The sequence below is a fragment of the Bufo gargarizans genome, chromosome 3 (genome assembly GCF_014858855.1).
Source record: "Bufo gargarizans isolate SCDJY-AF-19 chromosome 3, ASM1485885v1, whole genome shotgun sequence".
NCBI classification, from domain to species: Eukaryota; Metazoa; Chordata; class Amphibia; order Anura; family Bufonidae; genus Bufo; species Bufo gargarizans.
The window spans coordinates 211,227,820-211,245,718 of NC_058082.1; positions in this window are offsets into that span (position 1 = coordinate 211,227,820).

Below are 17,899 nucleotides of genomic sequence, written 5' to 3' on the forward strand. Positions count from 1 at the left end.
GATTGGCCAGCACTAGAGCAGAACAAGGGCAGACTCCGCCTACCATAACTTAGAGACTGAAATCTCCGCCTACTATAACTTAGTGGCCGGAGATACCGGAGGGCATAGCAGGAGAACGGAGCATCGCCCAGGGATAATAGTAAGTGCAGTGAGATCCCCAGGCGCCGCTCTCCATGTCTGTATTCTTAGTTCACAGTGTCATAATCGGTGAAAGGTCCTCTTTAAGTTACAGGCTGAATGCGTTTCAGGGCTCCTAGCCCCTTCCTCAGTAGCCATAATACAAATGAACTTGTCTCATTATTTTAACTCAGTTTTAAAGGTATGAAGATGAATGTAAGAGCTGGACTGGAGTAGACCTAAACTAAAATAAGGTCTGGAACAAAAAATTATACCAGGGCTGGGCATATGTAAGATATATATGTATAATATAGAAACAAATATAACATGCAATACAAATGCAATAAAAATCTACATTAAAAAAATTATAAAATAATGTAGGAAAACATATTACAGAATTAAACTTCACAAATAACAGGGAAAAAAATGTAAGGAAGTGATGTTAATGTAGATGAGAAGTGGATATAGTGGGTCACAGAGCCATCCATGTGCTTGAAAACAGCCTGTCACACAGATGGCCATGGTAACATCCAGAATACCCTTCTAAGAAACCTTCACAAAGAAAGCTAAAAAGTTAAATTTCTGCATTCAAACCTCCTGGGACCAAAGTTACATAGAAACATAGAAACATAGAATGTGTCGGCAGATAAGAACCATTTGGCCAATCTAGTCTGCCCAATATACTGAATACTATGAATAGCCCCTGGTCCTATCTTATATGAAGGATGGCCTTATGCCTATCCCATGCATGCTTAAACTCCTCCACTGTATTTGCAGCTACCACTTCTGCAGGAAGGCTATTCCATGCATCCAGTACTCTCTCAGTAAAGCAATAGTTCCTGATATTACTTTTAAACCTTTGCCCCTCTAATTTAACATTATGTCCTCTTGTAGCAGTTTTTCTTCTTTTAAATATTCTCTCCTCTTTTACCTTGTTGATTTACCTTGTTTATTGACCCTTTATGTATTTAAAAGTTTCTATCATATCCCCTCTGTCTCGTCTTTCTTCCAAGCTATACATGTTAAGGTCCTTTAATCTTTCCTGGTAAGTTTTATCCTGCAATCCATGTTTAGTAGCTCTTCTCTGAACTCTCTCCAAAGTATCAATATCCTTCTGGAGATAAGTGGAGATATGGTCTCCACTTTCAAAGTTATATACCATCCGTGATTCTGCTCCAGACATATACCACTTTGTCGAGTTGTAGTTGGTGAAGAGACATCAAGCAGTAAATATGTTGCTTAATGCACATTAACAACTGATTATTAACTGATCTACTGTGTGGCTTCTCTCATCCAGCCTTCTCAATTGTAAGAGGCAGGAAAAGGCAGGAGTTAAAATGGAAACAAAGCTCTTCCCTATTTCCATTGAGACAAATGTGGGGGGAGGGGGTGGATAAGTGTCTGGTGTGGGAACCAGACTGGCACAAACTTGAGGTGTCAATAGGACCTGGCCTCAATTTTCATCAATCTTTTGAAGATAAGACAATTTTTCAACAATGTTGAAGACAAGAATATCACAGAATAAAAACAACTGTGCAAATGAGGATGGTTTGGTTTATGCAAGCACACTGTGAATAGAAAGTATTTTTGGGCAGATGACAATTGTATCAATTTTGGTAAAGACAAAGAACTCAAAGACAGTTTCTGGATATATGCACACATGATGGATTAGCTGCAGTCTAAATTTGATATTGTGGATTTTCATGCAGGAAATCATTGTAAGCATTGTACCAGTAATTCTCATTCACGCATGGCAGAAAAAGTCTGCAGTGAAAAGTGACCTGTGCTGCAGATTTTAAATTTATACCATGGATTTTCATTGTGGATTTCGCCCTCTTCAGTGCAAAGATTGAAATCTGTGTCTCAGCAGCATTTCAGCAGCAAAAATCCACCATTTTTTCACAGTCGTTCATAATTTGTTGCATCTAGATGTGGTAGACACTTTTATCCAACTTCACACCACCTATTGGTTGACTAATTTTTAACCAAATTTTTGGTGTAATTTTGGTTGACGTGTTACCCACCCCTTCCCAGTAAACCACATCCCTTTTTATCTAAGCTATGCCCCTTGTCTACTCCTGGACTGCTTCTTATGATGTCATCAGGGCTTATTATATAACCTAATAAGTGTCTCTCGTCCTGCAGCCAGTTTCCTAAGCATTGTTGTTTGTGTGATTATTGTATGCTGGATCCTGACCTTTCTTTCAGAATCCTGACTTTTTTCCTGATTTATGATTCTGGATCTTCTCCTGTTGTGGTATACTAGGTTGTTCTATAACTCCAGTTTAGAATTCAGGCATCACCCTATGTCCTCAGCTCCACCCTCCTGAAAATGTGTTCAGTCAACTGCTGGCCACTGGCCAGCTGAGAGACTCTATCTTGAATTCTGTCCTGTGCAGAAGTTACTGAACCTACTCTGGGTGCCACAACCTGGGGATCCTCCTCTACCAAGGTCCACACCTCCATAATTAAAGTTGAAGGACAAACAGTTGCTAATGATTGGAAGCTACTCCAGGGGCTGCAGCCTGGGGATCTTCCTGAAGCAAAGTTCCTGTCGGCTTAAGGAAATTACCAGTGAAAAATAAGGGGCGTATCAATCATGGATATTACCTTCTCATTTCAATACGGTCTGTAAGGGAACCAATGACAGTACTTTATGGAACATATACTCCTGCCTATGACAATGCTACTGTTTTAGATTCTAAACTTTAGAATTTAGAATCATAATTGGAGGTGGAAAATATATGTAAAAGAATTTGGGTGTGAACAAGAAGGATAACTGACATGTCTTCTTTTACTTGCACATTAATTATTGTAGTACAAGGGTACAACCATATTTTCAGGCTTCCGGATACAGTTTTAAAATCCAAAACCAGGAGTGAATTAAGAAAAGGGAGACGTATATATGTCCTTAAAGGGAACCTGTCATCGGGATTTTGTGTATAGAGCTGAGGACATGGGTTGCTAGATGACCGCTAGCACATCCGCAATACCCAGTCCCCATAGCTCTGTGTGCTTTTATTGTGTAAAAAAAATGATTTAATACATATGCAAATTAACCTGAGATAAGTCCTGTACGTGAGATGAGTCAGGAACAGGACTCATCTCAGGTTAATTTGCATATGTATCAAATTGTTTTTTTTACACAATAAAAGCACACAGAGCTATGGGGACTGGTTATTGCTGATGTGCTAGCGGCCATCTAGCAACCCATGTCCTCAGCTCTATACACAAAATCCCGGTGACAGGTTCCCTTTAATACCTTTTCTCCTTTTATGATTCACTCGTGATTATTGCTTCCAAAACTGCATCAATAAACCTGAACATGTTGCAATACCCTAATGGTAAAAGTTACTTGATGTATTCAGCTAATATGTGTACTCAGCCATTATGATACTGTGTTTTGTTAATTGTTTACAAAATTATCTATGTTCAAGACTGGGGCTACATGGAGACTAGACAACTATAAATGTGAATACATTGGTGCACCATTACAGAGATATGCATGTTATCCTGCATGTTTGCACAATTTCGATGTTGACAACCATCCACTTTGTAGGAGAGTTGTACCCCTCATCTGTTGCTAAGAAAATGACATCATTTTAGGCAGCAGTAAAGGTCTGCAACAGTGCAGTTATAAGACATGAAGACCTGTGCCTGTAATATCTGTTTGAAAATATGTACTTTATATTATATTCATCTATACTAGTGACCTCATCCATTGATATGACTCTTCAGAGTAAATACTGCATATAGGAGCCCATTTGTTTCTCACTTACGTGCCTGTGCTGAAGACATATTGCTTCTATTACTTGCCTTGCTTTATTGTCTGCAACAAAATGATGGTGCAATAGATCCATTCCATTAAAAGGGTAAAACAACTACTGCAAAAGCTGTGTTTGTCAGGTTGATTTAAACATCTTCTTAAATAACCTTGTTATGGACATCTATTGTATTGAATTGCACTAAGCAGAATAACATTTGTATGGGTTATCCTAGAGTAACCTGGACAACCAAGTTATTGATTTCTTCAGATATAAAATATCACCATCATAATGCAGTGTTTATCAAAAGACATTTTTTTACTGCAGTTGAAACCACTTATCTCGAGCCATTTGATATTTAACAATGTAACGTTTCAAGTACTGGTCGTCTGATGCCCCATTAGGAAGACTTCTTTCTGTTCATCATAATTTATAGTACAGGGGTGCATAAACAGCATAAAAAAAACTATTATGTCCACTAAGTTCTTTTCAGCTGCATAATCCTTTCACACATAGGTTCTGAAATAAATGTGAGATAAATTGTATTTGACATAATGTACTTTATGTCTGAAATGGTAACTTTACATTTCAATGCAGTCTTTATTCTGCCAACAGCACATACAACAGAAAAGACCATGTAGGCCAGTAAGGAAATTACATACATAAAAACATATGAACTCATAAGTTCTTATTGACCCAGAAAAAATTGTCGACCATCTAAATGGCACAAGTAGCACATATATTCCAGACAACAAGAAATGTCTTATTGCACTATAAACTGTATCTTTCCGCAAAATTCACTGCTTAGGCTCTCAGAATATTCAAGAAAGGGAAGTTGTGTTAAATGGAGCACTTTGCACAGAAAGGTGTATAAAAAAGAATTATTTTCATAGTGATCTTTCTGCAGAGATAATTAAATGTTTAGGTAATTTTACATGGCACAACCTGTAGCTTCGTGAAAGGACCTATTCAGTCTAGGCCTTCTTGTTTACCATGCAATTGGGACTAAGAAGTACTAGATCTGCATTAGAAAAACCTCTTTCTTGGCAACAAGTATAACTGTATTATTTTTGGCAGGCATTCTTGGAAAATGTTCTAGTTCAGTTAATTTATGGTGTGTTACCTTTTACATTTCTCAGTTTAGACCTAATATTCAAATATTGTAAAGCAGCATACAGCATTAAGGACGATAAAGTAAAAGTTTCTGAAGCTGAACTTCATGAGAACATTAGTTACAAATCGATTACTTGAAATTTCAAATATAATAGGGTCTATTGTAATAAAGACAATGGGGGTCATTTAGTATCAGATATACACCAGATATATCTGGTGCATATTGCGGAGCAAAGGTTATTTGCGCTGCAATCTATGACTTTTTCTCACGCCAGGTCTAAAAAAGGGGGCATGGTGTTGGCGGGTAAGGGAACGGGTAGACCCATCTCATTTATCATCTTCTATGCCTGTTTTAGTCTAAATGGTCTAAATTTGCGCCAGCAAAGAAGCTGGCTTACATTTAGATCAGAGGTGAATGGCGCCTCTACATATTTTTGCGGATCCACCACCAGCCCAAGGAGTTATTAATAAATGACCCCCAATATTATTTATATCTTGGCATCAATAGCTGCTATTATTTATATAGAGCCCACATATTCCTTAGAATTTGGCAATGAAGGAAAGCTGGAAACATATGAAGTGACATATTGAAAATACTACTGCATCAGCAAAACTGCAGCAAAAACAGCAAGAATGTATAGACTTGGTTTTACCACACCAGTCTAATGTTCTTAATGTTTGATCTATACTGCGATACACTGAAAAAGGTCTAATTTGACTGAAACGTCTGCCTTGGATATCGCAAAAAAGAGACATTTTGTCATGCAGCCAGAAAGACAGAGTCTCGCAGTCTCACAGGAAGCATGTCCCCAACAAAGACGCATCTCTTATTCTCTCATGTGGTCCTCGGCCCTCCTGCAGGACATCCCTCACCACTCGATGGCCACGAGGAGCAGGGTGTCGCCCCCAAGGGCGGAGCTAGAAAAGCTTTGCGCTTTACGCGCTCGCGTTACTTTGTGAGAGCCCCTCCCGATCTTGGTACTGCTGGGAGACGGGCACGGTTATTCCCAGTGCTGATGCTGGAAAGGGGTTCCGGGACACCGTAATCCCTAGCTTGTCAGGTCTCCTGAATTGGACATGTGGTGGGAGGCTCCTTCCACTGCATACTTTCAGCCCCCACCTGTGCTTTCCTGGTCTGGGGGTGGAGATTGGGTGTGACCTCAGCAGTGTCAGGTGATATGTGGAGGGATATTTAAACCTGGTCTTTTCCCTCACTCACTGCTGATTATTCAGTTACTTCCTGGTTCTGGATCTGAAGCTATCCGGAGAGTGTTTTCTCTGGTTATTGACTCTGGCTCTGGCTTTGGTTTTGGTTATCTTCTGGTTCTTGTGCCATGCCTTACGTTTACTGACCATTCTCATGTTTCCCTATTGACCATTGCATAGTGTCACGGTATTTACGTTGGGGATTTGTCCAACTGCGGCCGGTGTGCTTAGCCACCAGCCGCCCTCAAGGGTGTTCAGAGTGTGATGGCTTGTGCAAAGTGTGTCTAGTACGCCGTGTTTGCTGGCCATCAGTTTGGCTTTATCATTACATTAGCATTACATATTTCTTTTGGATGTTATATAATGCTTGAGAAAGGTTCCAGCAAGTGGACCGAAATGTCGCTGCCTGTGGAATAAAAAGAAACTATTCAGATTTTACGCCCCGGATGTGCCGTGGAATCTTTTTTTCGTTTATTGATTATTTGGAGGTGGATCGCCCCCTCAGCTGCTGGCACTCCATATCTACACATTGAAACTGCTGTGCTGCCCAGTGCTATTGTTTATATATATATATATATATATATATATAAAATTTTATGAGCTTGAATATATTTTAATATAATAATAGCAAAAACAGGTGCACTCTGCAGACTTACTAAACCCTCAAACTGATGATGATAAAATTGAGAGATTAGCCAACATGTCCTACTAAGAGGACATGTCTGAGCCCGAGCACCGCGTCAAGGTTTCTCAAGTAGCTCGGGTCCTTAGAATCACCTACCTGAGCCGTATGGGCAATACCAGGAGCCAGTGGGCAAATTACAGGAGCGTAAAGGTCCAACTCACAGACAACTCACCAGTTACCTCCAGTACGAAACCATGCTAGCAATGGGAGGAGACTAGCTGATATGGCCCAGGCCTCGCGGGTGCACCTAAATGTAGCCTGTGGATGGAAAACAGACTCATTTAAATTGGAGTTTATACACCTCCTGGTATCTCTATATGCAAACAAATGGTGTGGTGTTATACAGGCAGGAAGTGCTCAAGTCCATATGCAGTTGTGCATATATAAACAGGGGACCAAATCCTGCACTTGTGGCCCGTTGCTAATGGAGATCCCCAGAAAAAATGTATACAGTGGAGGATGCCTGCGGTGTTAGGACCCGAGCTACTTGAGAAACCTTGGTGCGGTGCTCAGGCTCAGACGTGTCCTCCTAGTAGGACATGTTGGCTAATCTCTCAATTTTATCATCAGTTTGAGGGCTTAGTAAGTCTGCAGAGTGCACCTGTCTTTGCTATTATTATATTGTTATATTGATTATCACATCCACATCATTTCTATCCTGTGTAGGATGTCTATTGTGGTACTTGTTGTCCGCCGCAGGCATCCTCCACTGTATGCATTTTTACTGGGGATCGCCATTAGCAATGGGCCAAAAGTGTAGGATTTTCTCCCCTGTTTATATATGCACAACTGCATATGGGTTTGAGCACTTCCTGCCTGTTTAAGGGCTCTTTCACATCTGCGTTATAGTCTTCCGGCATAGAGTTCCGTCGTCGGGGCTCTATGCCGGAAGAATACTGATCAGGATTTTCCTAATGCATTCTGAATGGACAGTCCGTCCTTCAGGATGCATCAGGATGTCTTCCGTTCCGGAACGGAACGTTTTTTGGCCGCAGCAAATAGCGCAGCATGCTGCGCTTTTTGCTCCGGCCAAAAATCCGGAACACTTGCCGCAAGCCCGGATCCGGAATGAATGCCCATTGAAAGGCATTGATCCGGATCCGGCCTTAAGCTAAACGTCGTTTCGGCGCATTGCCGGATGCGACGTTTAGCTTTTTCTCAATGGTTACCATGGCTGCCGGGACGCTAAAGTCCTGTTTGCCATGGTAAAGTGCAGTGGGGAGCGGGGAGCAGCATACTTACCATCCGTGCGGCTCCCGGGGCGCTCCAGAGTGACGTCAGGGCGCCCCAAGCGCATGGATCACGTGATCGCATGGACACGTCATCCATGCGCATGGGGCGCTCTGACGTCATTCTGGAGCGCCCCGGGAGCCGCACGGATGGTAAGTATGCTGCTCCCCCGCTCCCCACTACTACTATGGCAACCAGGACTTTAATAGCGTCCTGGGTGCCATAGTAACACTGAAAGCATTTTGAAGACGGATCCGTCTTCAAATGCTTTCAGTACACTTGCGTTTTTCCGGATCCGGCGTGTAGTTCCGGCAAGTGGAGTACACGCCGGATCCGGACAACGCAAGTGTGAAAGAGGCCTAACACCACACCATTTTTTTTCATTTGTTTGCATAATGGAATATATTTTAACATTTTTGGCACTGTTCATTGAACACGTGTGTTTTCACAATAAAACTATTTGCATATACATTGTAGTGTACATGGTTTCAATCTTCAGTATATTGTTGGTTTTACCACAGGAAATGCCTTAAAACATATCTGAGTTTAAAAAAAAAAGTTTGCACAATGACTTTGCTTCTTTGTACAATCATAACTATGAAGGAACTGGTGTTTTGTGGGCTTGCCTAAAGTCTCTTTCAAACATATTATTCCCTTTTTCAGCTGCATAGCTAGATGCATTCTGCTCAGAAGCAGTGGGTATCTCCCTTTTCTTGAATCTGTCAGTATTGTATGCAGTGACCTCACTTCCCTTACTTCCCATTATGTTTGTTTTCTTCTAGGGAGCTCATAAAGCTGAGAGGGAGTGATCAGACTTATAGACACACAGGAGCTTCTATTAGGCTCTGACACCGCCTCCACCCCCCCCTCCCACACACACACACACACACTTCTGACCCCCACCCCCCAAGCAGTGGACTGCAAATTAGGTGGAAGTGAGGCCATGACTTTACAGCTTTTTTCAGGTGGATGCAGGCATGTTTTTCAAATGAAGTGATTTAGAAATTTGCTGGTTAAACCATTCTCTATTAAATGAAATTGTGTGAAAGTTCAGTGACTCATTTTGGACAGGGCTAAGACAAGGGTTATATGGAGTAGGTCTCTGGTCTGTGGCTACAGTAACTGCTGTATACAGTTATATTTTATAAAGATCCCTGAGAAAGTTATGCAAGCATAAATAAAGTGTAACTATTGTTTAAGGCAAATTTTTCAGAATAAGCTGCTGTGCGTGTATCATTATATCTGTCCATCATAATGCATTGATTCTGGCATTTTTAGTAATTATCAGGTTTTTGCGGAGCTGGTGAGTGGAGACTAGCTGGTATTGTGTCTGCCCACACACAAGACCTCTCTGTACTCTGAACTCTCTGTAGCATACCCTCAGATACAGCAGCAGTAATGGAGGATATTGTACAGCATAACTAAGCGGTTTAGATGTATATCCAGCAGTAATTAACTTACAAACTGGCAGCAGTCTCTATATCGGTCTGTTTTATGACCATCTGCAGTAGCCCCTCCCTCTTATTTCCCCTCCTCCCTCCCCGATCCCTTGACTTCTATCTATCTAATGCTTAAAAGGCATCTGTCAGCAGATTTGTGCCTATAAAACTGGCTGATCTGTTAGATGTGCACTTTGCCTCTGAAAGCATCTGTGTCGATCCCATGTTCATACAGTATGTGCCCACATTGCTGAGAAAAATGGTTTTAATATTTGCAAATGAGCCTCTAGGCGCAACAGGGGCATTGCCATTACACTTAGAGACTCTGATTTCTCTGCAACTGCTGTACCTTCTGTGCCTTGATAGGGACAGGAGTGATGATGTTTTCACTGTTTAGCCCTGTCAATCAAAGTGCAGAGGGCGTACACGTTGCAGAGAGGGCAGAGCCTCTGCATGTAACAGCAACACCTGTGTTGCTCCTAGAGGATCATTTGCATATAAAATATTGCAGATACCTATGAACATGGGACCAACACAGATGCCTTCAGCTGCCAAGTGCACATGTAACAGGTCAGACAGTTTCATAGGTGCAAATCTGCTAACAGATGCCCTTTAAATGAACAGGCAGGCCATCTTTAATACAAGATGAGTGTGTAACTGTGTCTAATAGGAAAGAGAATAAAGCATATTTCTCTGATATACCATTAGATGAAAGGTCAACCTGGCTACCTTTATGATGGATGATAGAGCTCATCTATTTAAAAGATTAGCTGTTGCGGTTCTCAAAATATATAGATAAAAAATGTTTTTAAATGTTTTAAAATATCTTTTTTTTAAATATTGCAAATCTTAAAAAAAGTTAAAAAACTGGGGTGTGTAAATACCTATTAAGTGGCACAATGTACTAAATATCAATGTGAATTATATTATTTAATAAATAGGGTAAATATGCACATGTTAAACTGCTCTACACATATGTTTGTAATCTAACGTGTATGGGGGCCTCCCAACTGTCTCCCGATGACAGATATTGGAGAGTTGGATTTAAACATCCCTGATCCTTTTGGGCTGCTGAGAAATAATCACCGGCCACAGATGTCTGGTAGTGGGTTGTATTGCTCTCCTCATTTAAATAGGCATTTTCTCTTCAAAACAAGCATATTAGAGTCAAAAGAGATTTTTTGACTTAATGAGTGTTCAAAAAGAATATATTAAAGTAGTCTAAAAATAATTTTATAATTTTCAAACTCCAGACCGGCTTCTTCATCTGAACAATGCCATCAGTAGTCAGCTAGTATATATTCCTTATTGACTTAATAATTATACTTACCTTTATCGAGAGGGATTCAATATTCCTATAGCCTTGACGAACATAGCAGGCCATGATCAATACCTGTGTAATTAGTGTCATACCACATTAGACACCAGTATGCAGTCAATACTCAGGGATTTTGTCTTCTAATAAACCAAGTGTAATAGACAGACAATATAAAGATAACTTAATAATGTAAATTGGTAGAAAAGTCGAAGAGCTGGACATAATGACCAATCAGGTTGCTATTTAGATTTGTTAAGAGCCTATCCATGATACTAATTTCATGTTGCATATCACTACTGTTATACTATAGATCTCTGCTGCAAATGTTTGTTGATGGTAATATAGAGCACTGTACGTAATTTATAGTGAATAAGCATAAAATGTATAGCTGTGTATGCCACACAGCAATTGCCCCTGCATTCAGCATCTCAATTCATAAAGAATGGGCACAACACAACGGCCTTGTAGGAATGGTTAATGATGGGTAGAGCTTTCCCTAGCTGGCCTGCTTCAGGATACCAGCCTTCATCTTGCATGTATAATGACTACAGTATGCTTCTGCTGTATATCCTGGCATGTGGCTGCAGTAATCCCATGTGGGCATGGGATTGTGTAGGGTGCAGCTAGGGTTAGGTTCCAGTGTTGCAGGGTTTCCACTGTGGGGTGCCCTGTAATGTAAGGATATCTATGGTGCAGGTTAGGGTCAAGGGGTCCCCTGCCTTTGCCATTACAACAATACCAGAAGAGCCCATTGCAATATCTGGTAGAGATGAGCGACGATTAGAAAAATTCGATTTGGCTGCTTTGACGAATAAATAAAAAAAAAATTGTACCCCTCAGATACCGCGTACATACATGATCGTGGCATCTGAAAGTAATAATACAGTGTAGAATTAACAGAAAAAACTTGTCATGCTTATTCTCTCCATTTGCTCGTGACAGCCCAGCCCCCTCTATCTTGCTTGAAGATCTTGTGCAAAATCTCGTGCAGGATGAGATTACGTCAAGCCGGCCTGAGTGGTGACGCCATACGTCATCACACACAGGATTTCATCGCGAGCAAATGGAGGAGGTAAGAATGATTTTTTTGTTTTTTTACACTATTTCAGGTTAAATCAATTCGCTACCACGCAGAATGAGGAAATTCGACTTTGCGGTGAATCGAATTTATCCTGAAATTCAGATCGCATGCCACTAGTATGCATCTCCCTACTGCAGCCATTGATTTTATCTATAGTTTACATTTTACAAGATTCTGATCCTTTTTGGGTTCTTTTGGCTCCTCGTTTCCATTTTTCATACTTTATTGTAATAAAAGATATGTTTTAGTTGCTATGCGTTCTGTGAAAGTGTTAAGTACTTGTAGTGCCCTGGATCAGGGCATGCTTTGACATGTGGACATTTTTGGACATTTGCCTATTTCCCCTATGCAAAGTTCTTACTTTATTTCAGCTAAAAGGGTTAACTTACACTGTTTAATACTGTGTAACTGCATTTTATATATATATATATATATATATATATATATATATATCCTGTTTATTATTACTGTATTTACATGGCTCTGTGGAAAGGGTTAATGAATACTGAGAGACTGTTAGGGCTTTGATTGAGAAGCTGGTAATTTTCCACAGCCTGACCTTTTAAATTTCTGGTTTTAGCTATGTTGTTATGTCTGGAAACTAGTTTTTGCCAGGAAAACCTGCTGTGTGATTGCCATTGAGTGTCATTGAAGCTCTAATGTAAGTCTATACCAGACAGGAGCTGAAACATTGTATCTGTTTATGCTGAGTTTCTCCGGTCCACCCCTCCCACTAGAAGTTTCTAGTCTAGCAAAAACTGTATATAAGGAGAGCAGTCATAGCCCCTAGTGTGCTGCAGTTAGGGAACATTGCTTGGAAGAGGATACTCTGCAGAGGATACTCTGCCAGGCTACTGAGTTACCAGAAGTAGACGCTGAGACAGAGATACACTGCCACAGACCCTGGATCACCAGCCTTGGACCAGGGTACCAGCCTTCTGAAGAGAAACAGAGACAGCTAGCTCAGGCTTTTTCTCAGCATCAAACACTTCTTCTGCCAGGGAGGAAACTGGAGAAGCCAGCCCAATGCCTCGCCTGTATTGTTTTGTACCTGGATTCCTCCAGTAAAGAAGCACCCTGGTTTACTGCAGACCCTGACTCTCTGGACTTAGTTCCCATTGGAGTGCACCACGCCTTACCATCCCTTCCGAAGAGCAGCAACATGTGGTGACACCTTGATAGTGTCCGGGGGACCCAGCGTAGCGTTGGGGCCACCCCAAACCCGGCCACTGCATACTGGCATGGTCTGCGTTCACCTGTATAATGGTCAGTGAGTGTGGACCTACTGTGTCTACAAACCTAAGGGCATTGTCCTGGTGTTTCCCTGGTTTTCACCCTTTAACTCCTTTACAGGGATCTGAACTTCGCCGCAGGGAACCAACCAGACCGCTACCTCCTCGAGTACTCCTGATATAGTTGGTTGAGACACCAGTGCAAAGCACTAACAATTCAGGCAAAAGACGTATGGCGTTATTTATCCAACTCGTGTAAATTAGAACTGGCTTAGTTGTCCTTAGCAACCAATCAGATTCCACCTTTCATTTTTGACAGCCTATTTGGAAAATGAAAGGTGGAATCTGATTGTTTGCTATGGGCAACTAAGCCAGTTCTACGTTACACCAGTTTGAAAAAATTACCCTAGTAAGTCTCTATATAGTCCAAGGTCTGGGCAGGCTGAGTATGGTACGTATTACAGATAACTATTCCAAGATCAGGACAGGCTGAGTAGATGCATAATCCAGAGAGCAACTCCAAGTTCGGGGCAGGGACTAAAATTGATAGGCAAGATACTGGTCAAGTATACTGAGATGAGATCCCACCTTCACTGGTTACTAGAGACTAGAAAACTTCACATTTTAGGCAAGGGGGTGGGACAAGCAGCCCAGCAAAATAGGGAGACTGATCAGCAACTTAATCAGCAGTTGGACAGGGAGCAAGGGAGAAGGATTAAAGGGGTTGTCCCGGATCAAAATTATTTTTTCAAAAATGGTTTACTCACTATTACTAGCCGAGTCAAGGTTCCCCCAATGTTTTTTAGGTATTCTTTAACCTGCTGCATGGCTCCTATGGTCCCCCACAGATTGTTGACATTGATGTTTATTTGTGTGATGACTTCCTGCTGCACTGCACTGTGGGTCACAGCGCAGCGCGGCATCTCCTGGATTCTACTGTCTTTCAAGTCGTCCCTGCACCCGCCCCCTCATACATATTCTGCCTCCTCCCACACATCATCCACTCCTCCATCTATTTCCCCCCCTCATTCATATCCCACCTCCAGCAGCACATATTCCTCTCCCATATTTACGCCCATAAACTCCTCCCAGCTCTGTCTCCATTCTGCCTCCATTCATTAGAAAGATCAATGCCCGGTGATGTCACCGGACCGGAGGGGCGTGGCTTAGCGCAACGTCTGCAAGCCTAGTGACCAACCCTCCGTGCGCTCTGCATAATGATTTAGACTGACAGTGACATCACCGGGCTCCCTGCGAAGCTGGATGCCTGCAAGGCACCCGGTATGTCACTGATTTCGAAAAAATAGTCACTTCCGGCCAATAATTTGCAGTATCAAAACGGGGCTTCAAAAATATGTGGTGCAGGTAGGACATGCATGTGTGACATATTTATGTCACTCTAGTACTATTACAACAATGTCCCCAATCCCAGACAACCCCTTTAACTTTTGCAGTGCTGAAGAGAAGTTCACTGAGTACATGTCCCAATACACAGGGAGAATGGAGCAACAACTGCACCTGTCTTGGAAAGTGGGACAGCAGCAGACACGGGCCACCAGCGTAAAACCAGGATTTAGCATATAAATATAAATCACAGCAGTGGAGTTTTGCTTGAAGTAGTAGGGTTTTTATTTAGAAATATCCAGTGCAAGCGACAATCAACATGTTAACGTTTTCGGCTTGCAGAACTTTGTCAGACACTGGTTGTGTAAAGAAAAAGTATAAACATCTGGTGTGTTGTAATCATGAAGAATAAAATAACTTCAACAGGCTTGTGTCAAGGAACAGTAGGGATGAGTGAATTTCTTATTTTGAAATTCGTTTTTGTTTCGGGTTGTCGTATATTGTGAATTGTGTTATGGATTCCGTTACCACAGACCATAACGCAATTCCATGACGTTATGCATAATGGAATGTCTTTGTGTTATGGATTCCGTTACCACGGACCATAACGCAATTCCATGATGGAATGCATAACGGAATGCCTTTAGAGGCATTCCTTTATTCATTCCGTCAAAATAGAAATCTATGGCCTGCTTAACGTATCTGTCCGGTTTCCGTTATGCAGGAGAGGACTCCAGCATACCGGAACCCGGACGGATCCATTATGCGGGCCATAGACTTCTATTATGACGTAATGAAAAAAGGAATGCCTCTAAAGGCATTCCGTTATGCATTCCGTCATGGAATTGCGTTCTGGTCCGTGGTAACAGAATCCATAACACAATTCACATTATACCACAACCCGAACCGAAAACGGATTTCAAAATATGAAATTTGCTCATCCCTAGACCTCAGTCATAAAGAAGCAACGCATAAGGGGAAAGTATTAGTACTGTATCTAGAGTACCAAATAGGTCAAAAATGGCCTCTTGCTTCAAAGGTCTCTTTACCGGGCACAGTGGGCCCATTGTGGAGGTTCACCAAAAAGAACTGAACATAGAATGTCGGCTCATAATAGTAAAACCATAATAAAACATAAGGCATATGGTATGTTGTGCCCTCTTCTGGGGTAACCCTGTCATACTTTATCTGTGATATAGCATTAAAGGTTTATAAACCTGTGGTCACCATATACTAAGATAGAAGCTGGTATCAATCCTAGACAAATGAGGTCAAATTACTTACCTATGCCACATTTGGGTGCAAAGAATAGATGGTAGGTATGGTTAGCATGGAAGGAACGCACAGAGATAGGTGTGCAAACACCATAGGAAGAAATGGCACTATGTGTAGAAGAGCTACTAAACTGGTACATGGATTGCAGGATAAAACTTACCAGGAAAGATTAAAGGACCTTAACGTGTATAGCTTGGAAGAAAGACGAGACAGAGGGGATATGATAGAAACTTTTAAATACATAAAAGGGAATCAACAAGGTAAAACAGGAGAGAATATTTAAAAGAAGAAAAACTGCTACAAGAGGACATCGTTTTAAATTAGAGGGGCAAAGGTTTAAAAGTAATATCAGGAAGTATTACTTTACTGAGAGAGTAGTGGATGCATGGAATAGCCTTCCTGCAGAAGTGGTAGCGGCAAATACAGTGGAGGAGTTTAAGCATGCATGGGATAGGCAGAAGGCCATCCTTCATATTAGATAGGGCCAGGGGCTATTCATAGTAATCAGTATATTGGGCAGACTAGATGGGCCAAATGGTTCTTATCTGCCGACACATTCTATGTTTCTATCTTTCTATGTGTAGAGGATTTTCCAATTACCTCTTTGAGTTGCACTGTAATAGCCTTTATTACAATTCTGCATTTCTATGTTAGAGGAGAAATTCAAAACATCATATTCTATTGTTACCAATAGCTATGTTTTAAAGGGGCTAAATAACTTGTGAAACCACATAATTGTTAAAAGAAGTTTTCTCCTTTCGCCGTTACTAAAGCGAATAAAACTAAGGCCCGACTACCAGGTGGCTGGGACACAGTAGAGTGGACCTAAGCTCCTTGTTCTGTAGCTCCCATTGCAGTGTATTGGAGATACTGAAACAGCATAGCAAAGCAAGCTATGCAGTTTAATTAAACTGTTATTGGTTTTTTTGTTATTGTTTCCTTATTGTTATTGTTTTTTCTTAATCAAGTGCTTATAAAACTAAGTCTAGTTTCACACTATTGCTTAATATCCAGCAGGGAACAGCCTGATGAATCTTTCTGCATTACGGCATTGCCAGAAGCTAAAGCATCGCCGTCTGGCCCCTTTAACTATAATGGGGAGCGGCAGAGATCCAGGATACAGGATAATAAGCTCTAGTGTGAAACTAGCCTAATCTTGAAATCTTCCAGATTTCATACTGATCACTGGGCTGCCACTTCCTGTTCTATAAAGATAAAATTTCAGCAGTCATTAATTTTCACTCATTTTCAGCAGTCATCCCATTATCATCACAGCCATTATTTGTATTAACAAGTAACATAATAGAGTTAACACCTCTATGATGAAACTGGAAGCAGGTAAATCATGGACTTACAACAGTTGATGGTCACAACTCTACACCTTGCTGTCCTTGCACAATGGCCTCAGTAAAAGTGGAAGAGCATACAGTATCAATAATCCTCTTCCATGGAAGGAAATTAATCATCTCCAAACACAAGTTTCATATTATCCACGTTACTGTTGAAAGCAAATACAGTATCTGCACATGCAGTTCAAGCAAGATGGCCAACCCCATAACTATTGACAGAAAATAGAATTAAAAAAAATCTACAATCATAGAATAAAAAAATAAAAATAAAAAAAAGATGCATTGCTATCTGATTTTAATTTGCACCACCATTAAATGTTATTTTAATATAATTCAACATGAAAAACTAGTTACTAGAGATGGCCTTGCGATTTGCCCGGCTGTCGTTTAGCAGCGAACTTTGCTCATTCACGATTCGCCGAACATGCAAACATATGGCGATATATTCGCACACGGCTTATTTTTTTGCATAGTGACGAACTTTGAACCATGACACATCCATCAGGTGGGACAGGACAGCCAAATGAGATGTTTCAGCACATGGCCATACCCCCACCCTATAAATAAACCTGATCTGGCAGCCATTTTACATTATGTGTTTTGCCAGTGTAGGAAGAGGTTGCATTTTGGAGCAGGGAGAGTTAGGGACACCAAACGCTAGCTAGTAGGGCCACAAAAGTCCTTTTAAGGACTGGTATAGGTGTGCTATCGATAGGTGTGATATAGAAGGGTGTGATATACTTATA